General features: G+C 38.3%; 1 protein-coding gene across 1 annotated transcript in view; it reads left to right on the top strand.

The window, feature by feature from the left end:
• Positions 1-24,870, top strand: part of ATG10 (autophagy related 10) — a 116,047-nt gene that overhangs the window by 47,284 nt on the left and 43,893 nt on the right. The gene's annotated exons all lie outside the window — the stretch shown is intronic.

The following is a 24,870-nucleotide window of genomic DNA, read 5'->3' as shown; positions in this document are numbered from 1 at the left end:
TTATGTAAGACAAAGTAACTCTGTGTTTGTCATCGATATCAAAGGAGGAGCTTCTTAGCTTCTCTGCAGAGGATTGCCATTGCATAACAGTCTTTCATTCCTGCCTATGTGCTATCAAAGCTCCATTTGCCTGGCCCATCCAGGTGTGGGCCCATTCAATGGAAGGGTTGCCATGTCATCAGCAATCTTAGAAGGTATAACATTGCCAGACATTTGTGTTGCAACTTGGTCTCAGCCATTTACCTTCATTTGGCTCTACCACCTAGATTGTCAAAACATAATGCTACATTTGGTTGGGTGCTTCTGCCACCTTTCCTTAATTGCTCTGCCCCTGATGAATTAGCTTGATTAGCATGTAACGTATAGAAGCCTAGATGAAGAACAGGTTGTTTAGTTATAACTCTAGTTATCCAAGAGGGTCTTTGTGTGTTCGCATGAGTTCAAACTACTCCCAAAAGTACATTAATCTGCAGAAACATCATAGCCTAAAGAAACCAAGGGGAACATTATTAAGCTCTTTAGATATGTGAGGGGGAGGGCATCTATCTAGTTTGCCAAAAAGGGGCTCAGTTCTAGATAATTCTGATGCTACCAGTGGAGGTACAAGAAATGTATACATATGAATGTGCAGATGATCACAGTAAACATTCACAGCTACAAACAGACTGCTTTTCAGTCACTAACAGTATAATCCAATATATGTCTATTTAGAAATGGGTCCTATTAAATTCATCTGGGCTTGGGTAAATGTATAAGTGTAGATCTGCAGATGAAATAGTTAAGAATTGCATAGTGATTTAAAAAGTTTTTTATACTGCTTAGTATCAGCTTCAGGAATTATGTTTACACTTAGGATATGCCAATTGTTTAGAATGAAAAGTAGCACTGAGTATATCTTTCCAAATATCCTAGCCTTTCCTGTAGACTTTGTTCTTGTGCTTAGGTTTAGTCTACACTTTTTAAAAAAAGAAATATCCTAAATTCAAAACACTGACTTATTCCGACTGCATCATTAACTGATAAGCAATTTCCCTTTTATTTACCTACCACCATCACTACCACCAAATTTTGATCCTGGGTATTTCTTCACCTATCAGAAATAATTTAGCTTTCTTTTTTACAGCACTGCATTTAGTTTGCATGTGGCAGCATGTAGATCAAAAAAAAAAAGTTCTTTCAGCAATTGTTTAGAAAAATACTTTCCAAAAGATCTGCATGAGATTAGAATAACTGAGTGTTCCTTTCTGGCTTCCTGTTTTGGAATTAAATGCCTGAGGGTTCTCAGAATATCTTAGTTGAGAAAGAAAAGAGAAAAAAACCCCAAGCCAAATTAACCTTTTCAGTACTTCAGACTTTCATATGTGATTAACTACAATTATTCTAGAAAAAGAAAATATGAAACTATTTTCAAGTCATATTAATTAAATCATGTCATTGGACAATAACATCTTCCCTTATATCCCTAATAGATAATTAGTTCTAAGACAGTAATCGTATAGCGTAGTTAGCTTTTTTAGGGTGCTCATGAGATGGCAGAGCAGGATGTCCCTATAACAGCTATAGCCACATACAGATTCATCCATATACCCTTGCTACACACAATAGCTTTTGTGGTAGAAAAGAGGGAGTCATGAAAGGATCACAGAAAAGGGGGGGATAGGGGTCTCATTCCTTTCCATTTCTTCCATTAAAGTAGGATAAAAATTACTATGCCCTTGCTTCCATTTGTAGTGAAAATGGGGCTAATTTTGGCTGCTTCACTGAGAAGAAAGATGGAGCATTGAGGATTCTTTCTCCCTTCCAGGGAAGGAGGACAAAATTGGTTGTGACTTTTTCAGTGGCCTGATCAAGAAGCTATCTGGGAATAGTGGGTAAGGGTAGGATATAAGAGGCCTAGCAGGAGAATGTGCAATAATGGTACATGTGTGATTTTCAGCATTATGTTTGTATGTGAAGAGACTAATGAAAAAGTATTTTATTTATTAATGGCAATGTTGGTAGCTCATATACAGCCCCTCTCCCCTTTTTTGCAGCCCCAGAACATCTCCTTGATCATGCCATCTGAAGCATGCTTTTTTTTGCGGGGGGTGGGGCTCAGAAATGTTCAGGCTTCCAAGGGATGTAATACCTTTTGCAACTTAAAATCTCACAGATGTGGGGTTGAAAATTTTTGGCCTTCACCTACTAGTGACACTGCCTGTCAGGAGTTGAGGCTGGAGAGTTAAACCAATTTTCAAATTATTATGTATATTTCCATCCTGGGAACCTAAGAGGTATATTCTTAAAGATCTGTTATATGGAGAAAAATAAATTCCAATGGCCAAATTGACTTTTTTGATCAGAGAAAAGACAATATGTTTATAGTTGACTGGAAACCTCTTATGGACTTCGTGTAAAACAAAGAAAATGAACTTATTTATGGTTTTGATGATTAGACAAAAGAGATTATAGAAAGAAGAGAATTAAAAAGAAGTGTTTATATCCTTAGTTACTTATTATTGATAATTTGTTAAGATGTTCATTTTTACCAGTTGTAACATTAGTTCTGATATGGATTAAAAACAATGTTGGATCAGTATTGTGTTTTTTTTTTGCGTTTATATCATGACTGCTCTCTTTCTGTTGAGTTATAGCATCTCTCTGGTCAATGAATACTCTAGTCCAGTTTGCCTTCTCTAAAAACAGAATATTTAAAAACTCTTATCGGTGAGGACCATTATTCTTTTTAACTAGGATTTTCTTCTCTAATTTCTCCCTCCCCCACTCCTTTCTCCATCTAAACATTTATTCAGGAGATGTGTAACATAAATATTGACTGGCCTATTTATAATGAGGGCATGCATTCAACAGCTGTAGAAATAATGTAAAAGGACATTAACAGTCCCTTGCATTTATTTAGCAAAATAAACCAAAAATCTGTTGCTCTATTTTACATGTCTCTATATTACTATATATTTAGAATATATAAAAATATGCACAAACTATTTTATTTAAGAACTATTCCAGTGCAATCATACATATATTTTTATGAAACAAATGTTACCGAATGTTGCTAATAAAATATATTTAATATTATGGTGGTTCTTCAAGAGTGGAGAGCCATTTGGTGTAGTGGTTAAGGCACCATGCTAGAAATCAGGAGAATGTAATTTCTAGTCCTGCTTTAGGCACAGAGCCAGCAGGATGACCTTGGGCCAATCTCTTTCAGCCCTAGGAAGTAGGCAATGGTAAATCACTTCCAAAACCTTGCCAAGAAAACTGCAGGGACTTGTCCAGGCAGTTGGCAGGAGTCAACACCAATTCAAAAGCACGTGCACAAAAAAAAAAATCCTTCAAGAACAGTTTTTGACTAGATTTTTAAGAGGAATAGATAATTCTAGTTTTAGGTTGAATATTGAGCAGGAGGTTTAGGGCATAACTGTGGTTAGGAAAGGTTTAATTATTTTACAAATAATTTTTTTATAAATACTGTTTTATGAAATATTTGATCAACATGTTAAACTTGCTTTGTGAATGTGTTTCTAGATAATATTGTCAAAGATTATTTGGCTATAACAACCTTTTGTTGACTGGTAATGTATGTTCTCTTGGCTCTGCTGAAGTAATGAATGCGACCAAATTATTGAGAGCCAGTTTGGTGTAGTGATTAAGGCATCAGATTAGTAGCTGGGCTTACATGTTATTCCTTGTAAGAAAAGGCTTCCATCTTGCCACCCTACCCCATAGCCCAGACATATGAAGAATATGGGAGATAGTTGTCACATGTAGTACACAACCAGTACTTGCCAGAAATTCCTGCAGCTCTTTTAATGTTGCTGTAGGCCTCTTGGCAGCCTCTCGGACCAGTTTTCTTCTTGTTTTTTCATCAATTTTGGAGGATACACAGTTCTCGGTAACGTCACTGTTCAGCCATGTTTTCTCCACTTGTTGAAGACTGTCTTCACTGTGTTCCATGGTATATCCAGTGCCTTGGAAATGTTTTTGTACCCTTCTCATGACTGATACCTTCCAACAATGAGATCCCTTTGATGCTCTGTAAACTCTTTGCAGACCTTGGTTTTTGCTGCAAGAGGCAACTGAGTAGGCATCAGAAAAATCCTACTAGAACAGCTGAACTTTATATGGGCTTGGCCAGAGTCACTTTAATTGATGGCAGGTGTGTACTGACTACTATTTAACATCAGTTTGAATGTGATTGGTTAATTTTTATTTTTATTTTTTATTTATTTATAAATTTATTCACCACCCATCTCCCCCTCATGGAGGACTCTGGGCTGTTTACAATAAAATTAATTAATTCTGAACACAGCCACATTGCTATTTATAAGAGTGTGTGAACATTTATGCAACCACGTTATTCTAGTTTTTTATTTTTATTTTTTCACCCTAAAAGATTTCAGTTTGCTTTTCAATTGAATTGTACAGCTTATATGTTATATTAAAGGTAGAAAAAAATTCTGAAGTGATTTATCTTGGTCTGATTTTTTACATCTCAACAACCTGGCATTTTAACTGGGGTGTGTAGACTTTTTATATCCACTGTATATGATAGAAATAAATAATTCATGAGAATAAATGGAATGTTAGCAAATAGTTCAGTACTGATCAGGGACTAAGATGTGTGATGGCCTACTGGTTGTTCAGTATAGATAAATTCATAAGGAATGCCTGTGGTGATGTTAGAGGTGCATGTTTGGGGGCAGGCCCACAACTAGGGACTGTGTCACCAGGGGCAAACATGGGTTCCGTGCCACCCCCCCATGGGTTGGTGAGAAGCAAAAATATACTACTGTGTCATTTTGGCGGCCCCCAGCGCAGTCCCCGGGGCACATGCCCTGCTTGCCCTCCCCAGTTGCGGCCGTGTTTGGGGGTGTAAATATGCACATGTTTTTGTATGAAGATGTTACCAAGCTGCTGTCTGAAGACCTGAATGCTTTGCAGTAAACGTTTGATTTTGTGATGCAGTGAAGAGAATGGACTTGAAAATTAATGTATCAAAGTCCAAGGTAATTCTGTTTGAAAGGAAAAATTAAGGGGAGAATTGCAAGCTTTCCCAGAGACATGGTCTGGATCCCGTCTGTTAGGGAAGGTATCTGGTGGTGCCCAGGAAGAGCCTTTCTATCATGGCACCAGTTCTTTGGAATATCATCCCCCTGGAGATTAGGTTGGCCTTGACCCTACTAGCTTTTCGTAAGGCCTTAGAGATGTGGTTTTGCCACTGGGCTTGGGTATCCAGATGTGTAGTTGACATGTAAGTGGTTATACTGTTGATTCGGTACCTCAGCTGCTGATTGTATTGTATTGTATTTTTTTTATGGCTTTTATATGGTGGTGTTGTAAGACCCTAGAGTCATGTATTTGAGATGGGTGGCCATATAAATTGAAATAATAAGTTCTAAGTAAATGGCAACAAATTAGAGCATATAAATAAATTTGAATACTTCAGTAGAATGTTTACTAAAGATAGAGAAATGTTAAGACATGCAAAATGTGGAAGAAATATAATGGGTACAGTGTGGGCTGTTGAGAGGAGTAAATGTTTGTCAAAAGAAGTATGAATAGCTATGCATAAAACCATAATTCTGCCCACTTCGTTAGATGGAAGTGAGATCTGGATATATCCAGAGCAATAAAAACCTAAGTTGAATGTATCAGGGATGGGATATTTAAGAAGCTTGTGTGGTAAAGGGAGAGGTAGAAACAAGAATGAATGGGTGCTGAATGAATAAATGTGAAAATCAAATGTGAGTGACCAGTATAAGAGAAATACTTGGAGATGTTTTAGTCATGTAGAAAGAATGGTTGAATCACAAAACAAATATATGAAGAAAGAGTGAATGGGTCAGAAGGAAAAGGAACACTGAGAAGATAGTGGTAGCATGGAATGGAGGATGTTTTTATAAAGAGAGGTGAGAAATTAAAGAATGAGAGCGGTTTATGGATATGATGGAAACAAGGATGTTTTGCAAGAAAAGGTATACAGAAGTAGATTGAATGGTGTTTGCAAGCTAGATTTAGCTATATTTCTTCTTCTATGCCTTATGCCTCTTTCTTTGTCTTACTATTTATTAATTTTTTCTGTAACATTCCTTACCCTGAAAGGGAATCATCATCATCATTATCCTGCTTTTAGTTTGTACAACTCATGCAGAAATATTTGAAAAAAGATAATAAACCTGAGAATCTATTGGCAAAAAGAGCAAGAGAAAAGAATTACAATTTCTATTTGGGACAGGAAAAGGTATGTTTAAACAACAGAAGAGATATGAATCAATTTGTTAAATATGAGCTTTGATTATACAATAAACAGACATCAAACCTGGAAAAGATAAAAAAGTACTTAAATACAACACAGCTTATGAAATGTATAGATCAACAAAAGAAAGCTCTTAATAAATCAATCACAGAAGATGAAACAAAAGAAGCAATACAGAAATTGAAATTGAACAAATCCGTAAGACCAGATTTTTTTTTCTGTAGTATATTATAAGACCTTTCAGGAAATTTTGATTAAACCATTAATTCAAGTAATGAATGACATACTATAACAACAAATACTTCCTTTCTTGTGACAAGAGCTTTTATATCTTTGGTTTACAAAGAGGAAAATGACTCAACTTGCCCAGAGTTGTATAGACCTATTTCTTTACTAAATGTAGAGTACAAGTTTTTTATGGCAGTAGTTGCAAAGATATTAAATGGCTTTTTAACTGACCTAATACTTCCTGACCAGACTGGATTTGTCCTGAAGAGATACATGAGAAAGAATAACAGATATATTTTGAATCTTATTGATAATATACATTAGAAAAACAAGAAATCAGCCATGATTTTTCTGAATCCAGATAAAGCCTTTGATAATTTGAAATGGACTTCCATATTCCTGACTCTGAAAAAAATGAACTGCAGCTTGAATTTTCCTACATGGATATAGAAAATGTATAAAGAACAAGCCAAGATTATGGTAAACTGATGCTTATCCCCTAAATGCTGCCATTTCTCCTTCCTTATTTCTACTGGCTTTAGAACTATTGGCAAGGAAGATACAAAGAAATAAAGTTTCAGGAATTAAACTGCCAATCAAGAACATAAGTTAATGTTATATGTGCATTATGTTGTACTTACAGTTACTCATCGAAGGGATTTGGATTCTTTGGAATCAGTAATGGAATCAATAATGATATCAAGAGCATGGCTTGGTATCAGGATATCAGGTTAACAAGAACAAGACTCAAATGATTCCATTTGAGAATTTACCTGACGAAGCAAAGGAACTCCTGCAGCAAATAACACCATTTAATGTTACAGTTTAAAAGACTGTAAACCTGGGAATTTATTGAACAATGTATTAGAAAGATTTCTTTAAGAATATTCATAGACTTGGAAAAAAATAATCACAGATATTTTAAATGAAGTAAGCTAAAATTGGCTTGGCTAGAAAGAATAGCAACAGTAAAAATGAATGTTTTACTGAAGTCCAACTTTTATTTCAAACAATTCCACTAAGAATTGATATTAAGATATTAAATGTGTGGTAGAGAAGATTAATTAATTTTATATGGTCAAATAAAAGACCAAGGGTTAAAGTTAAGATTTTTCAAGACCTGAAAGAATGACATGGATTGACAGTACCGAATTTCAAATTGTTTTATCAAGCCAGATATCTCATGGGCATTAAAGACTGGATTATATCACTTTAGAGCTGGGTTGCTTCTATTGTAAGGGAGCAAGATTCCCAGATGGTTTATATAAATATATTTGGCTTGATACTAATAGAAATGCACGAGGTATAAGAGATTCTTCAATCATGAACAGAGTATTAAAAGTATGGGATAAACACAGAAAAAGAATTAGTCCAGAATTATTGTCCCTTGCTTCAGTATTAAGTATTTGCTTTCATGTAGGTGAATGTACAGAAAATTTGACCAGTGGAATGATAATAATTTGGTGTGACTGCCAGCCCTAATTCTTAAAAAAGATGAAACCTTTTAAGATTCTTTAGAAGGGTAAGAATCATCTTACTAGTTTCTATTTCTCCAGATAAATAGCATAGTTAAGGGATTACAAAAGCAAGGCAGAGTACTAAGAGACTTGACCAAGTTGTTATAAGGTTTTAAAACACAAAACATCTGTTGGGGTTTATTTACAAATTGTTATTGAACTATGACTCAGAAACTGAACAAGTTAAAAACTGTGGTTAAATGGAAGTAATTGCAACAGGACAATAGATATGCAACAATGGGAATATCAATAGAAGACAATTAGTAATTTTACTAGACTTTTCAGTTAGAGAAAACTTTTCATTTAGAGAAAACTGGCACAAGATGTTTTACCTCTAGTATATTACACTAGTGGTGATTGCAAAAATAGGTAATTCATTTTCTAAAAATATTCGGAAATACAACAATCAGGTCAGATCATTTCTCCATAAATGGTGGCAATGGTGTAAAGCTCAACCAGTTTGGAAGAAAATTTATTACGTAATTATATCAATTTTAAGGGTTGAATTTATCTTTCCTGGCAACTGTTTTTTCTGTTAAACATCACCAAATCTTATAGCCATACAAATATACTAGCTTTTATATATGTTAGCAGTGCTGGGCTACTTTATGCCTTTAATTGAAAATCTCATATAATTTGTTCCTTAGAAGAATGGCAAACTAAGATATGGGAGTGTGCATAAATGTAAAAAACTGTTGTATTTGAAAAACAAGTCTGATACAGAATCTAATTCAACTTGGAACTCATTAATGGATTATAATTCTTCCCATGGATTTGTACTGTGTAAGAAGTTTGGGCCTCCCTTCCTCCCCCCTCCCTTCCTGCCTTTGAGTCAGTGTTGACTTATGGTGACTGCCTGGACAAGTCCCTGCAGTTTTCTTGGCAAAGTTTTTTGGAAGTGGTTTGTCATTGCCTGTTTCCTAGGGCTGAGAGAGAATGACTGGCCCAAGGTCACCCACATGGCTATTTATTTACTTATTTATTCAGTTTATATAGCTGCCCATCTCAGACCAGTGACTCTGGGTGGCTAATAATAAGAAAAACAATCAGACAATACAAAAAATTAAATATGACTATAAATGCAGCTGAGAGATCTTAAAAACCATTGGTGTTAGCACAACCATGAAATGGGGTCCTTCGCACACTCGGGGACCCAGGCCCAGATACAAAGCCAGGTCTTCAAGGCCTTCCAAAAAGCCAAAAGGGTTGGGACCATTCTAATCTCAGGAGGGAGGATGTTTCAGAGGGCAGGTACCACAGCAGAAAAGGCACATCTCCTGATCCCTGCCAGCTAACATTCCTTGGCTGATGGGGCCCGGAGCATGCCCATCCTGCTGGACCGGATTGGATGGGTAGAAACAACTGGGAAAAGACGGTCCCTCAGGTAATCCGGCTTTGTGCCTAAGGTGGGACTAGAACTCGCGGTCTCCCAGTTTCTAGTCTGGTGCCTTAACTGCTATACCAAGCTGGCTCTGCCTTGGGTTTTTCTACTTAATATTTTAATATATCAGTCTTGGTTTGGTTCATTAAATAAGGGTAGAACTTTTAGATTAGGCATTTTTTCTTAATTCAATTAATTAGATTAGTTTTTCTTTATTCTAATTTATGATACATATATTGGCTATTTTAGTTAATTACTGAATACTGAATTGCTCTTAAGAATGGTCCTGAAATCTAAATTTAATACAAAATACTTAGCCCTAAATGTCACTTCAAAAATTTTCTTCAATCTAATCTTTTCTATTTTTCCTGTTCTTAAAACTTTTTCCAGTTTTTTCTTGATTGTGCTTTTAGAATAATAAAATTAAATAAATCAAAGAAAAATTTAATATGCTTGACAAGCTTGAGAGAAGAAAACAAAGTTAATAGATGTTTTGGATAGATGGGATCAAAGAGATTACAGAATATCACTCAAAATACATAAAAGCAGCAAGCATTTGCCCATAGTCACTCATATCTAAATTTGACCTGATGTAGCTATCATCCGTCCTCTGAAGTGCTAGGGGCTTGGGAGGGCATCTCAGAGGAATTGGATGAAGTTTGGATTGGCATCAGCTGAGCCTTGCTTAATTTAAGATAAATATATTTATTATTGTAGCTGATTGTCTAACCCTTCTCAGAAAATCCAGATAACTCTTGGGGTTTAATATCTGGGTTATTTTAGATTTGGTCAGGAATTTAGTACTGTCCAAAAGAAATTTTTAGTTTTTTCAGCCAAAATGCATTTCAGAGAGTTCAGAAGAAGATCAAGAAGGTCTAAACATTAATAGCATTAATTTTATTTATCAAATTTATTATTGATTGATTTATTAATTTTATTTATCAATCAAATAATTTTATTATTTATTTATCAAATTTGTTACCGCCCATCTCCTTCCACCATCTCTTCCCACGATAAACAAATTGTGCAGATGATACTGATCTAGAAAATAGTAAGCAAATTTTACTAAAATAAACCTTATGGGGTCAATATAAATCAGAACAAAATAATGATTATCTATAAAAGTAAAATTCCGGAACCAAATATTAGATTCACAGGAAAATAGGTGCAGAGACTTAAAATATTGACACCTAGGCTGTGTTTTGAATGATAGTTAGGATCATAGCATAGAAACAATTGAACGGGCAAAAATAGTTTTTTGAAAAATATGTAAACCTACTTGCTGTTAGGACTTAAAATTGAAGCTTTGGTGGTAGGTTGTAGCTATTATGTTTTGCCAGTTCTTTTTCATAGAAAAGAATCATGAACAAATGACCACTCCTGCTTGAGCTCCTAAACAGAAAGCAAGAGATAACAGAAACGAACAAATAAATAAAAAATATGCGATATGGATTTACAGAGGATTACTTTAAAAATTGTGTATTAAATGTGTATTAAATGAGAAGCATCTCCAAAGAATGAGCAAAGATAAAGAAATTGTGAATAACGTTAAAAGAAATTGGAATATTTAGGACACGTGATATACAAGAAATGTTAGTTACTTCAATTAATTATTAAAGAAGAGATTCAAGCAATACTGATAGATGATATATATCCTGGATGAAAAATCTATGGACATGGTTTGGCAAAAATAGTGTCCTTGTTTCAAATAAAACATCAAAAGAACAAACAGCATTGATGGTTGCCAACTTCTGGTAGGAATTGGCACTTAAGGAAGCATGTATTCAGATTACAAGTTGGGATTTAAAGGGCTGATTCCAAACTAAATATTTTCAAATCCAAACTAAAATACCATTTTTTAAAATATATATCCACCCCAAGTCCAACACCCAGAGACTGTACACCAGGAGGAAAGAGGGAGGGAGGGGTCTGGTGAGTGTCCAAGCCACTGTCCTGGATGAGGCCCAGAGCATCCATGAGTACATCAGTAAGCTGTCACCTAAAGATGAGCTGTTGAGAGAATGGCTGAGGCAGCAGCAGACATGGAGGGAAGATCAAGCAGAGGAAGTGCCATGGCAAGACAAGACCCTGCATGGGATGTACCATCGACTGATAGCTGAGGTGGCTGACACTGGGAAACCCTACCAGTGACTGGAAAGAGCTGGACTAAAAGCACTGAGGCACTGACCGTAGCAGCACAAGAATAGGCACTAAGCACCCAAGCCATAGAAGCAGGGGTCTACCACACTAGACAGGAGCCACGGTGCAGACTGTGCGGAGAGGCCTCAGAGTCCGACACATAGTGGCAGGGTATAAGATGCAAGCAGGAACAGCATAGACTGAGCAGCAAAACCAAGTAGCTGGCATTGTGTACAGGAACATCTGCACAGTGTATGGGCTAGACTCTCCCATGTCCACATGGGAGATTCCACAGAAGATTGTGGACAATGACAGGGCTAAGATCCTGTGGGATTGCCAGATCCAGACAGACAGGTACTGGCCAATCAACGAGACATCGTGGTAATAGACAAGGACCAGAAGACAGTGGTGGTGATAGATGTAGCAGTGCCAAGTGACAGCAATATCAGGAAGGAGTATGAGAAGCTGGAGAAATAGCAGGACCTGAAGGAGGAATTAGGATGTGGACAGTGAAGGCCAAAGTGGTCCCAGTGGTGGTAGGGGCACTAGGGGCTGTGACTCCCAAGCTAGGAGAGTGGCTCCAACAGATTCCAGGAACAACATCAGAACTCTCTGTCCAGAAGAGTGCAGTGCTAGGAACAGCTTGTTGGCAGAGTGCTAGAAAGCCTTTGGCCCAGGAGAGATCAGAAAAGTCACACACCAGGCATTTCTATAAAAATAATTTTTATTTACAGAAAGCAAACATATTTAAAAGCTTCTGCATTCTTACAGGCTCTCAGTGAAAGCTGCTTAACTCTCTACATGCCTACACAGAAGGGAAACAAACTAAAACAAGTCCAGGCAAGTTCTTCCCCCCAGGTGCAAAAATTAACATCCGAAAAGAGGACAATTAAATTCAACCTCTTCACCCGGCCAAAATAATTAGTTACCATAGTAACCTTAATCTGTAGGAGAAAACATATTAACACAGCTAAGATACTACACAGAACCATCAAACTCCCAGGCCTCTGGTAGAGGACCTGAGGTTGAGGAAGACACATACGGCCTTCAGGAAGACATGTAGGGGTGAGGAGGGAATTTGATAGGCAGGCAGGCAGGCAATTGTCATCTTAGGACTGATGTTAATAAGTTATAAATGTAGAAAGTTGTTAACATACTCTGTTACAGTATATCAGTTTCATTTGGAAAAAGATTTTCTTCAGATGAAATATATATTAAAGCTTACTACTTTGTGTTTGGGAGATAGTACTTTGTGAGATAGTACTTTGTGAGATAGTACTTGTTGCTTTTATCTGCAGCAGTAAACTGCACTACAAAAGATATTTCAGTTTGGCTTTCTTTTTTGCATTTTGAATGAATATAATTAATACAAGACTGTCCAGCAAATTTTTATTCCCTTAATAAAACCAAAGAAAGCATACTTGACTTTTCAGGAAAAATTGGTATTTACCAATTGTTGGCTATCATAACAATTTTGTATGGAGCTAGTTAATTTTCCAGAAGCTTTCCAAACTATTATCTATCTCATTACATAGTAAACCATTGCTGAGGATAAGGATATTTCTGCCAAGCATCTGTAGTGATACCCTACTGCATCTAGTCAACAAAACCTAACTCATTCAGCAATCGACTTAGCATTTGTATTCTCTCAACTGCAACTTCCATCAGTGTTTCAAAAAGCTAAAAAAGTTTAAAAGTTATTTAAAAAGTTTTCAGCTTTAAAAGTTGAAAAGCTAGACATTGCTCTTGGGTTTATGTAGGAAGCATAAACTTTTGGCAGATGACATTAGACATATAATAATTTTGGGCTTCATTCTCAGTGCAAGCACTTCGACTAGAGACTTAACTGTTTAGGAGATTTGCTTTATGTTGCAGCTTACTGTGTAAATGGGATGTCCTTTTCTCCTCCAGTTCATAAGCAGGGCTCTTTTCTTTCAAGATGTTCCTTTTCTGGGGGTGGGGTATCATTTCTGCTGTTCTTCGGGAACTGTAGCACGTATGAAATGTGCAAGGCAGCTGCAATATAGACAAGAATTTTGGTGTGGGGGGGAGAATGAGAATCACAACATAAACATTTGCAAAATATGCAACTGGTGCATTAAAAAATGATGCCATCCCTAAAGTCATACAAACGATTTTTAAGGGCTGGTGGCCAATATGAATCACTGCTGGTCTTGATCACTACTCACTTTACAGGTTGTGTATTTTGTGCATTTTGTATTATTTATTTTAAAAACCTTTTTGTAGAGATTTTGCAAATGTATATGAAACATGTAGTGCTTTCTCCCAAATTACCTGTACTTGCCTAAATCCTTGGCATATTTGTATGAACTGAAGATCTAGCAGAATTGATGTATAGTTTTACATAGTTTTCTTCCTACTCCAGTAAATGTGCTACATAGAATAAAGTCAAATCTTTATAAGGAAGACATTAGCAATGCAAAGAACATGTAATCTGCAAGCTATCCACTTACATTCTTTATGAACAGGGAACATGGATGCATTGATCAGTTACTAAAAGATTAAAAGTTATGAAGAGGAATATTCAATAAGGGAAGAAGGATGTCTATGGGTCGGGTATCTTAATACCTGTTGGACAGGGTATTAAAACAGCTGATCAAATAACATGTTTTCAAGTACTTTAAAAATAAAGTCATCAGGAACCAGCATGGGTTTGTCATGAATAAATTATGTCAAACTAAGCTTATCTCTTTATGACAGGATGACTAATTTGATAGAACATTAGCGTTTTGTGGGTGTAATAAAGTGTTTCAGTAAAATGTTTGAAAAAGCCTTTCATACTACAGGTAGCTGTCGCTTAAGGTCCACTCATAGTGACTGTTCAAAGTTACAGTGGCATTGAACGAGGGGTAGTTACGACGGGTCCTTGTAGTTGCGGCCACTGCAGCATCCCCACATGATCGTGATTTGGGCAGTTGGCAACCAGCTTGCAATTATGACATTACAGCATCCCATGATCCTGTGATCACCATTTGCAAACTTCACTGTCAGCTTCTGACAAGTAAAGTCAATGGCGGGAGGTCGCAAATGGCAAACATGACCACGGGACACTGTGATCATGCAGGATTTGGCTAATGACAGCAACTGGGACTGCTGGAACTGCTGTGATAAGTTGGTGTAGTCATGTGATGTCATACCTCACAAGCGTGCCGCTTAGTGATATAGTTCCCAGTCCCAATTACCATCGGTAAGTGAGAACTCCCTGTATCTTTGTAGACTACATAGAAAAATATGGGTTGAAGGATGGAGCCTAGTGGATTTGCAATTGGTGGAATAACCGCATTACAAAAGCTTCACATCATCCTGTAGGTTAGGATTAAGGATTAAGTTTGTAACTCTTCTTTGCCACCTCAAGACTGACATTTCTAACGAAACAAACTGTTAATTGTTTATTCAAATTTTCTGTGCAATGTTAGATAGTTGAATTATTGTACAGCAAAAAGTACATATGAAGAACAATTCCTAGTCTATTCTTGAAGCTTTTATGTGGAAATTTAGTATTTTACAAGAAAGTTGACAAAACTGCTTTACAACGAGCTAATGTTTAAATGCTATTAGATAAGAATTAGGGTGGTTTCACATGTGGTCTTACACTGAAGTCTCATATATAAACATATGTTGTTCCTTCTGGTGTGCTGGTGGTTCTAAGATCACTTTTAAAAAGAATCAGTAAAAAATAACCAAGTTGTACACCTTGTACACCAAAAAATGTGTTTTTGTGTCTATGAGGAATACAAAGAATGTATGTACACCTGAAATACTGTACAAGTAGTCCTCACTTAGCAACCATAATTGGGACTGGCAACTCAATCACTAAGGCCCGCGGTTGCTAAGTGGAAAATCATGGACTTAAGATGTCACTTCCCATTTGGTTGTTAAGCAAAACATTGTGTGATGTGACTTGCAATTTTACTACTGTGTTCTCCAGGCAAGATGGTTGGGAAGCATGTGACTATGGGACACTGCAACAGTCGTAAATACGCACTGGTTGCGAAGCACCTGAATGGTGATCACATAATCGCAGGATGCTGCTACAGTCGTCAATGTGAGAATTGGTCGTGAGCCAACTTTCAGTGGAGGATTGGCGCCTTGGGATCTCCACAGTGGACTGGTCAGCGTAGACTGTTTTTCAGGCTCAGGCAGATCTCCTTAGAGCCCAGAAGTGTTCTCCGGATTCAGGAGAACCCCGGGAATCACACAGTGTGCTCCCCAGATGGCTGGTTGCAGTCAGAAGACTGCAAAACAGCGTTTCGCAATCAACTGGTGAGTGATCAGCTGGGAGTGGGATTGCCATCTCTTCCTAAGCTGCGCTGACGCCAAAAAGCTGCCCACCCCATTTCTAAATCATTCTTTGTTATTAAAGAGAGGCTTTTTGCAACAAAAAAATGCGGAACCTCTTGGTGATTTTCATTATTTTTGGAATTTATTAATTTGGAAAACTGGCTTTTTAATATTTAAATTGTAATGTTGGGACTTAAAGATTTTTGCCTGTTCATTGCTAATTTTTCAAATATTTTGCCTACTTCATTGAATCTGTGGAGCTGATTTCTGAGCTATCTGCTTTCACTTTCCCATGAGAATAGCTTCTGTTTACATTTGCTTTCATGTTTATTGAAGACTTCCTGAAGATTAACTGAGGGACTTTCTCAGTCTCCTGCCTAACATGTTCTTGAGGCACTAGGCGGTGCCATAACGTTCTGTGGAGGGACATGGAAGACATCAAAGAGATATTTAAAGGATTTAATCTTAGGGTTACCCATGTCCTGAACATCTCTCAGAAGTTGTGGAATCTAAAATTTACCAACAATCTGAAGATGACAAGTGTGGAAGTCAAGGGAGAAAATTTGAGCTGTGGAATGCTAACCCTAACCTTGAAGAAGGAAAAGTTCTGGATGTAAAGGGAGAGATGGAAATGGCTGCATTCCTGGGACATTGAGGCCAAAGAAGAGAGTTAAACTTCAGGGGCTGGAAGGTTTATGAAGATTACTTGGACTTTACAAGGCAGGCTGTTAAATTTGAGATTTGTAAGGAGAAAGCCCTGTTTGTATTACTGAGATAGGTAAATGCCTTTGTCTGTTTTGAAGTGGGATAATTGTCTAATTGTGTTTATCAGGATGGTCTTTTAAAGGTTTAGATAGTTGCTTTTGCTTTTGGGATAATGACTGTTTAGGGTAAAAGGGTATTAATAAGGTTACTGTTTAAATAGGCAATGGTTGTAAGATGCAGTGTTTAAGTATATAAAAGTTTTGGTCAATTGCATAAATATGTTTATTAGGATGGGTTTTGGGAGGGGTTTGATGGATTCTTTCGTTTCTTTTTGAATAATATTAATTAAATGTAGACAGGCCTTATTTTGTTATTTTAGCAGGTAGGGAGGAGTAAAATTGTAGTGAAGGATAATACTGATTAGTTGTTTATTAGGTGAAAAATTATGTTGCAAAAGTTTTTTATATATTCTTTAAGAGGGAAAGAGTTAGTTTTAGAGGATAAAGTTTTGTTAAGAATGGAAACGTTTATAAAATAATGTTTAGTTTAAATTAGAGTAAGAGATTGACCCTTCAGCAAAGGATCGTTACCTTGTTGTGGTGCTGGAGCTTGAGCACCTCAATGATGCCATGAGCTAAACCGTGAAGGGCCACCCAAGAGAGGAAGGTCATGACAGAGAGGTCAGACTAAATGCGATCCCTGGGGAAGGTAATGGCAACCCACCCCAGTATTCTTGCCGTGAAAACTAAATGGATCAGTACAACCAGAGATATGTCGGTATACCATCGGAAGATGAGACCCCCAGGTCGGAAGATGGTCAAAATGCTACTGGGGAGGAACAGAGGATGAGTTCAACTAGCCCCAGACGTGATGACGCAGCTAGCTCAAAGCCGAAAGGACGGCTAGCGGCCGACGGTGCTGGTGGTGAACGGCGAATCCGATGTTCTAAGTAACCTGGAATGTAAGATCTATAAGCCAGGGCAAATTGGATGTGGTTATTGGTGAGATGTCAAGATTAAAGATAGACATTCTGGGCGTCAGTGAACTGAAATGGACTGGAATGGGCCACTTCACATCAAATGACCACCAGATCTACTACTGTGGACAAGAGGACCACAGAAGAAATGGAGTAGCCTTCGTAATTAATAGTAAAGTGGCTAAAGCAGTGCTTGGATACAATCCAAAAAACTATAGAATGATCTCAATTCGAATTCAGGGCAAGCCATCTAACGTCACAGTGATCCAAATATACGCCCCAACCACAGATGCTGAAGAAGCTGAAGTAGAGCAGTTCTATGAGGATCTGCAGCACCTACTGGACAACACGCCTAAAAGAGATGTTATTTTCATCACAGGAGACTGGAATGCTAAGGTGGGCAGTCAAATGACATCTGGAATTACAGGTAAGCATGGCCTGGGAGAACAAAACGAAGCAGGACATAGGCTGATAGAATTTTGCCAAGACAACTCACTCTACATAACAAACACTCTCTTCCAACAACTTAGGAGACAGCTTTACACGTGGACTTCACCAGATGGACAACACCAAAATCAGATTGACTACATCCTTTGCAGCCAAAGGTGGCGGACATCTATAGAGTCGGTAAAAACAAGACCTGAGCTGACTGTAGTTCCGATCACGAACTCCTTCTTGCACAATTTAGGATCAGACTAAAGAGATTAGGGAAGACCCACAGATCAGCTAGATATGAGCTCATTAATATTCCTAAGGAATATGCAGTAGTGGTGAAGAATAGATTTAAGGGACTGGACTTAGTAGATAGGGTCCTGGAAGAACTATGGACAGAAGTTCGCAACATAGTTCAGGAGGCGGCAACAGAATACATCCCAAAGAAAGAGAAAACCAAGAAGGCAAAATGGCTGTCTGCTGAGACACTAGAAGTAGCCCAAGAAAGAAGGAAAGCAAAAGGCAACAGTGATAGGGGGAGATATGCCCAATTAAATGCAAAATTCCAGAGGTTAGCCAGAAGAGATAAGGAATTATTTTTAAACAAGCAATGTGCGGAAGTGGAAGAAGACAATAGAATAGGAAGGACAAGAGACCTCTTCCAGAAAATTAGAAACATTGGAGGTAAATTCCAGGCCAAAATGGGTATGATCAAAAACAAAGATGGCAAGGACCTAACAGAAGAAGAAGAGATCAAGAAGAGGTGGCAAGAATATATAGAAGACCTGTATAGGAAGGATAACAATATCAGGGATAGCTTTGACGGTGTGGTCAGTGAGCTAGCAGACATCCTGAAGAGTGAGGTTGAATGGGCCTTAAGAAGCATTGCTAATAACAAGGTAGCAGGAGACAACGGCATCCCAGCTGAACTGTTCAAAATCTTGCAAGATGATGCTGTCAAGGTAATGCATGCTATATGCCAGCAAATTTGGAAAACACAAGAATGGCCATCAGACTGGAAAAAATCAACTTATATCCCCATACCAAAAAAGGGGAACACTAAAGAATGTTCAAACTATCAAACAGTGGCACTCATTTCACATGCCAGTAAGGTAATGCTCAAGATCCTGCAAGGTAGACTTCAGCAGTTCATGGAGCGAGAATTGCCAGATGTACAAGCTGGGTTTAGAAAAGGCAGAGAACTAGGGACCAAATTGCCAATATCCACTGGATAATGGAAAAAGCCATGGAGTTTCAGAAAAACATCTATTTCTGTTTGATTGATTATTCTAAAGCCTTTGACTGTGTGGACCATAACAAATTGTGGCAAGTTCTTAGTGGTATGGAGATACCAAGTCATCTTGTCTGCCTCCTGAAGAATCTGTATAACGACCAAGTAGCAATAGTAAGAACAGACCACGGAACAACGGACTGGTTTAAGATTGGGAAAGGAGTATGGCGGGGCTGTATACTCTCACCCTACCTATTCAACTTGTACGCAGAACACATCATGCGACATGCTGGGCTTGAGGAATCCAAGGCTGGAGTTAAAATCTCTGGAAGAAACATTAACAATCTCAGATATGCAGATGATACCACTTTGATGGCTGAAAGCGAAGAGGAACTGAGGAGCCTTATGATGAAGGTGAAAGAAGAAAGTGCAAAAGCTGGCTTGCAGCTAAACCTCAAAAAAACAACAACCAAGATTATGACAACCAGCTTGATTGATAACTGGCAAATAGAGGGAGAAAATGTAGAAGCAGTGAAAGACTTTGTATTTCTAGGTGTGAAGATGACTGCAGATGCTGACTGCAGTCAGGAAATCAGAAGATGTTTAATCCTTGGGAGAAGAGCAATGACAAATCTCGATAAAATAGTTAAGAGCAGAGACATCACACTGACAACAAAGGTCCGCATAGTTAAAGCAATGGTGTTCCCTGTAGTAACATATGGCTGAGAGAGCTGGACCATAAGGAAGGCTGAGAGAAGGAAGATCGATGCTTTGGAACTGTGGTGTTGGAGGAAAATTCTGAGAGTGCCTTGGACTGCCAGAAGATCAAACCAGTCCATCCTCCAGGAAATAAAGCCAGACTGCTCACTTGAGGGAATGATATTAAAGGCAAAACTGAAATACTTTGGCCACATAATGAGAAGACAGGACACCCTGGAGAAGATGCTGATGCTAGGGAGAGTGGAAGGCAAAGGGAAGAGGGGTCGACCAAGGGCAAGGTGGATGGATGATATTCTAGAGGTGACGGACTCGTCCCTGGGGGAGCTGGGGGTGTTGACGACCGACAGGAAGCTGGGCTGGTCCATGATCACTTGATTGTCTCAGAGTTTTTAAAGGAGAACTGAAAAAAGGCTGTTATGTAAGAAAAATTTGTACATTTTTGAAAAATTACCCTTTTCCTCAAATGTGGTTGCACTGCATAATGTCAGATTGAATATGATGTTAATAAGCATTCTGATTTGTGCTGTCTGACATTAGTTTGGTTACCTATTCTTTTCCCTGTTAAGGATGTCCAGGAATAGCTTCCTTTCCCATTCTTTTTATTGTCAATTTTTCCTTTAAAAAAAAAATTAAGATAAGCAGTGGAGAATTCCTTTGCATTTATTTTGAGAAAAGTGCTGGAAATACTGTATGTAGGAGACTAACAATTGATAAACGCATTTGTTAGATATGACCATAAAGTTTAAAGAACCTTTTGATTCATGTTTGTGAGATACTGATTAATGTATATAATAATAAATGTCAGGAATGTACATACAACCTATGTTGGTAATAATATTAGCTATAATGATGATGGAGTTGTTGCCTTACCAGTTTCTACTTTAAAGAAAGATGCAGCTCTTTTCTGGTCCCAACTATGTATATAAGGGTTGTGGGGGGTTGGGTGAGTTTGCATGTGATGAGAAAGCACTGGTTGGTCCCTTTTTCTTCTCCTATATGGAAAGAAGAAAAATAATTACTTTAGTAGTTTTGTCTGTCATATGCAGTTACTAAACAAACCATCTTCAAATCCTCAGGCTTTCTTAGGTTGCTTTCCGGCACCCAAGATTTTGCTTAGAAAATTTTTTTAAACCACTGTTCCTGGTTTATACATACAAACCTTGAATCTTCTGAAAACAAACCTGAAGCCTGGTTTATTTCTTCTACAAATAACAAGGGAAGGGACAGGGGAGAGTGGATTCCTGCCTCTGCTTGGAACTTAATTATGGTTTATTATTATTCATGAACATGCCTTTTGTGTGAGAAAGGAAGCAAACAATTTCCCCATGATGTTTATTGCAGTAGGATCAAAAGGTAGGATAACTGTAGCATTAAGCGAAAGTCACTTCCCTACAAAGAAAAAATCTTTGTATTATTCCCCCTAAGGCACACAAAACTTTGTCTTCTTTGTACCTCTCAAATGAATCTCAAAGAAATTGCATATCTGCTCAGGCTTGCTGGAGTTAATAGACTTTTTTCTGTTCTATCACCCAGGTAAAAGTCCTAGCCTTTGTGATAAATATTTTATAAAAGTTAAACTAATTAAATAAAAACATATTTCTGTTACAGAAATAGACTGCAAATTGATGCAGCTTCATAGTATGAGCACAACATTTCTTTTAATATAATTAAAACAGTGGAATAAGAACTTGAAAAAATGGATATGAGGGAGAGTTCCTACCATAGCATTATCATGAATTAGGACTTCTTAGAGAGACATTAAATTGTAAGAGAAAGGTGATTATAACATCACGCAATGATCTGTTAGTAAGTTCTTGAAAAGTCTTCCTTTTTTCTTATTTAGGCTTTACTGATTAGGATTTCTCAGAAGAAAAAGTAACTTTGAAGAGAAGCCAAGATACTTGGAAAAACCTAGCTTTCTGTGTTTTATACTTCATTGTGGTGTCGTGAAGAAATGTTTAGCAATATGGAGCTCTGTTCCTTCTTCTTAAATGATTAATCATTACTTGGTGCTGAGGAAGTGGTTTTAACCCCCTCAGATTAGTTTAGATAGCTAGTTTAGTTGCCTTTCTCTATAGTATTTTGTGTGTGTGTGTGTGTGAGAGAGAGAGAGACACTTGATTTGGGTTTGCTTTATCAACTTTTTTATTGCCTACAAGGATCCTTATTCCTGAGGTTTATATGAGATGATGTATGGTATGGATGCTGTTTAACAACTGATGAAAGATTCTTAAGGCATAATTTGCAGCTTTGGAGTTTTCCCAGTTCCATGATTTCATGTACTGCAGCTGAAACCCCCACCTATAATCCTCTTTGCTTCTTGGTCCATTTGGTGGATATTCAGACTCAAGGAAGTTGTTCACGTGCCAAGAATTATTATAGTCCCAATGGTTTTGATAATAACAAACATTGGAAAGGGGTGGTATTGTGAGGTGTTCTGGTTCTACAGCATTATATGTAATTGAGCACATATGTTTCACTGGTTGTTTCCAGATTATTGGGTAAGCAAAGAATTGGATTCAATTCAGTAAGTTCTGCCAAACAGCCAAAGTAAGCTGATTGTGTTAGACAAGTGGGGATGGGGGTGGGTGGGTGCAAGCAATAAGGGGAATTTAGCAGTAATAAGGAACACCTGGAAGGTAGAAACAACGTATACAGATAACATCAAACCAAGCAGACAAGTCCTGACAGCATCGCTTACACTGAAGTAATTTTGATCTAGTATTTGTATAATATTATAAATATACTGTTTTATGTTCATTTGTTCTGTTGCTTACCTTGCCCAAGGTAAAGTGAACCTCAGGAAATAACTTAGGATGTAACGAGTGATGTTTAGGCAATGTAAATATGTATTCTAGTGTGGAAGGTTCCTTGTCTGAACAGTATTATTCATACATGTATTGTAGAGTTGAGAACCTAAAAGAATATATATTCTGAATAAATGCATAACCTGTATTTATTGGATCACTCTTTTCCAGATTTTCTAAACAACTCTATGTTGCTTGAGTGGTAGGCAGTGGGTAGTTATTTCTGGAACATGTGTGACACAGAAACAGAAAATAAAAATACTCTTTGCTACATTAGGTGGTCAGTGTCCTGTCTCAGGCCGAGCAGACACAAATACATAGTTGCAAACTTTTACTAGTGAGTTTTTAAAGCAATAACAAGCAGCAAGGGAAGGTTATGTGCAAAGGCATGCATGAGAAAGCAACCAAGTCCACACAGGTCCAGCAAACTTGCCTAAAGAAAGAGTCCAGAAATCCAAGGAGCAGGCACAAGAGTAGTCAGGCAAATCCAGGATCCAAAGCATCAGCGAGGTCATCAGCTGCTCCTGGTTCAGAGTCACAGTCGCACGGGTTTGAGTTCAAAGGCAAGGCACACAGAGTCTGGATTTGCAAACAGTTGTTTCCAACAAGAGATTCAAACTCATAGCTCTTTGTAAATAAGAGCGTCCCGGTGTGGCTCGTTTAGGAGGGCTTCCTAGGGAGTAGCCTCGCTGAATTCCTTTGCTCTGCTCTTTTTTCTGCTTGCTGGGCTCTTGCTTCAGGAGGGGGTGGTAATTCTGTGCCCTCATCTTCAGAAAGCAGCGGCAGCTGTTTCTGCTGATTGCTGGCCGGCCCGCCTCCTCTGCCTGCTCAGGTGGCTGTTTATCTGATGACCTCAGATCTGACTGCTCATGATCTAAGGCCACTTCTGAAGGTGGCTGCCCTTCTTCATCCAAAGATTCTGAATCTGAGCCCACCATGACAGTCAGTTTAGTACAGTGCTTGTAGTTTTTTGCTAGATCTTACCAGACAAGTGCTACCTTGAAACATCCTGTATGGCCATAACATTTTTATTACAGATTTGTTTCTTGTTTCGTAAGATTGATTAAGTTTTATTTATTTCTAAAATTGATACACTATTTCAATCTCACAGTCAAATTTTCACAAGCTTTCAGGAGACCCTGTTCATTACATTTTGCTCTAGAGTTGGGATTGTTGCTGTTGTACCAGCCTCCCTGCTATGTAGCAACCTCCCTGCCTGAGCTCCTGGATTCCATTTCTGGGTTGGCAGTGGGACTCCCCAGGCTTATGGTTCTGGGGGACGTCAATCTACCTTCTCTATGAGTGGAGTCTGAAATAGCTTGGAAGTGCATGACCACCATGACAGCCATTGGCCTATCCCAGATCATCCAGAGCCCAACACAAGACAGTGGTCACACACCAGATCTGGTGTTCCTGTTGGAGCAGTGGCTATGTGATCTGAAATTGGGGGAGTTCTTGGTATCTCCGTTGTCATGGTCAGATCATGCCCTGTTTTCCATGGGATTCACTAATTCCACTACCCACTGCAGGGAAGCTGGACCCATTTGATTGGTCTGCATCCAGCAACTGATGGACCTGGATGGGTTTCAGAGGGAGCTGAGGGTTGTTCCTGCGGGTCTGCTGCACAGTCCATCTGAAGCCTTGGTTGCCATTTGGAATAAGGGGACAGCTAAGGCACTGGATTGGATCATGCCCATGTGACCTTTCCTTCTCACTCCCTGTGGGTCATGGAGGAGTTGAGGGAGATGAAATGAGAGAAGAGATGTCTAGGGAATCACTGGTGCTCAACAAAGGACAAACTTAACCAAATACTGGTTAGAGCCGTTATTAAGGCCTACCTTGTAGCGGTAAGGGCAGTGAAGCGTCAGTACTTCTCTGCCCTTATTGCATTTGCAGATAGCTGCCCCGCAGTCCTGTTTTGGGTGACATGAGCCCTCCTGAGCAGAGGGGCTTGAAGAACTTGCAGGGGTGTATAGAGGAATTTGCTTAGCATCTGTCAGGCAAAGTTGCTCAGATTTGCTCGCAGTTGGATGCTGGCCTTGTTGCAGGAGGAGGTGCCTGGGGAGGAGTCTTGCCAGGTTATCTGGGAATGGTTTGAACCTGTTGGACCTGAGAAAGTGGACAAGGTTCTTAGGAGTATGAGCTCAGCCATCTGCTCCTTAGATCCATGCCCCTC

The sequence above is a fragment of the Candoia aspera genome, chromosome 2, assembly GCF_035149785.1.
Source record: "Candoia aspera isolate rCanAsp1 chromosome 2, rCanAsp1.hap2, whole genome shotgun sequence".
In the NCBI taxonomy this organism is placed as follows: Eukaryota; Metazoa; Chordata; class Lepidosauria; order Squamata; family Boidae; genus Candoia; species Candoia aspera.
The sequence above is the reverse complement of the archived record's forward strand: the minus strand, read 5'-3'. Positions and strand labels throughout refer to the sequence as shown.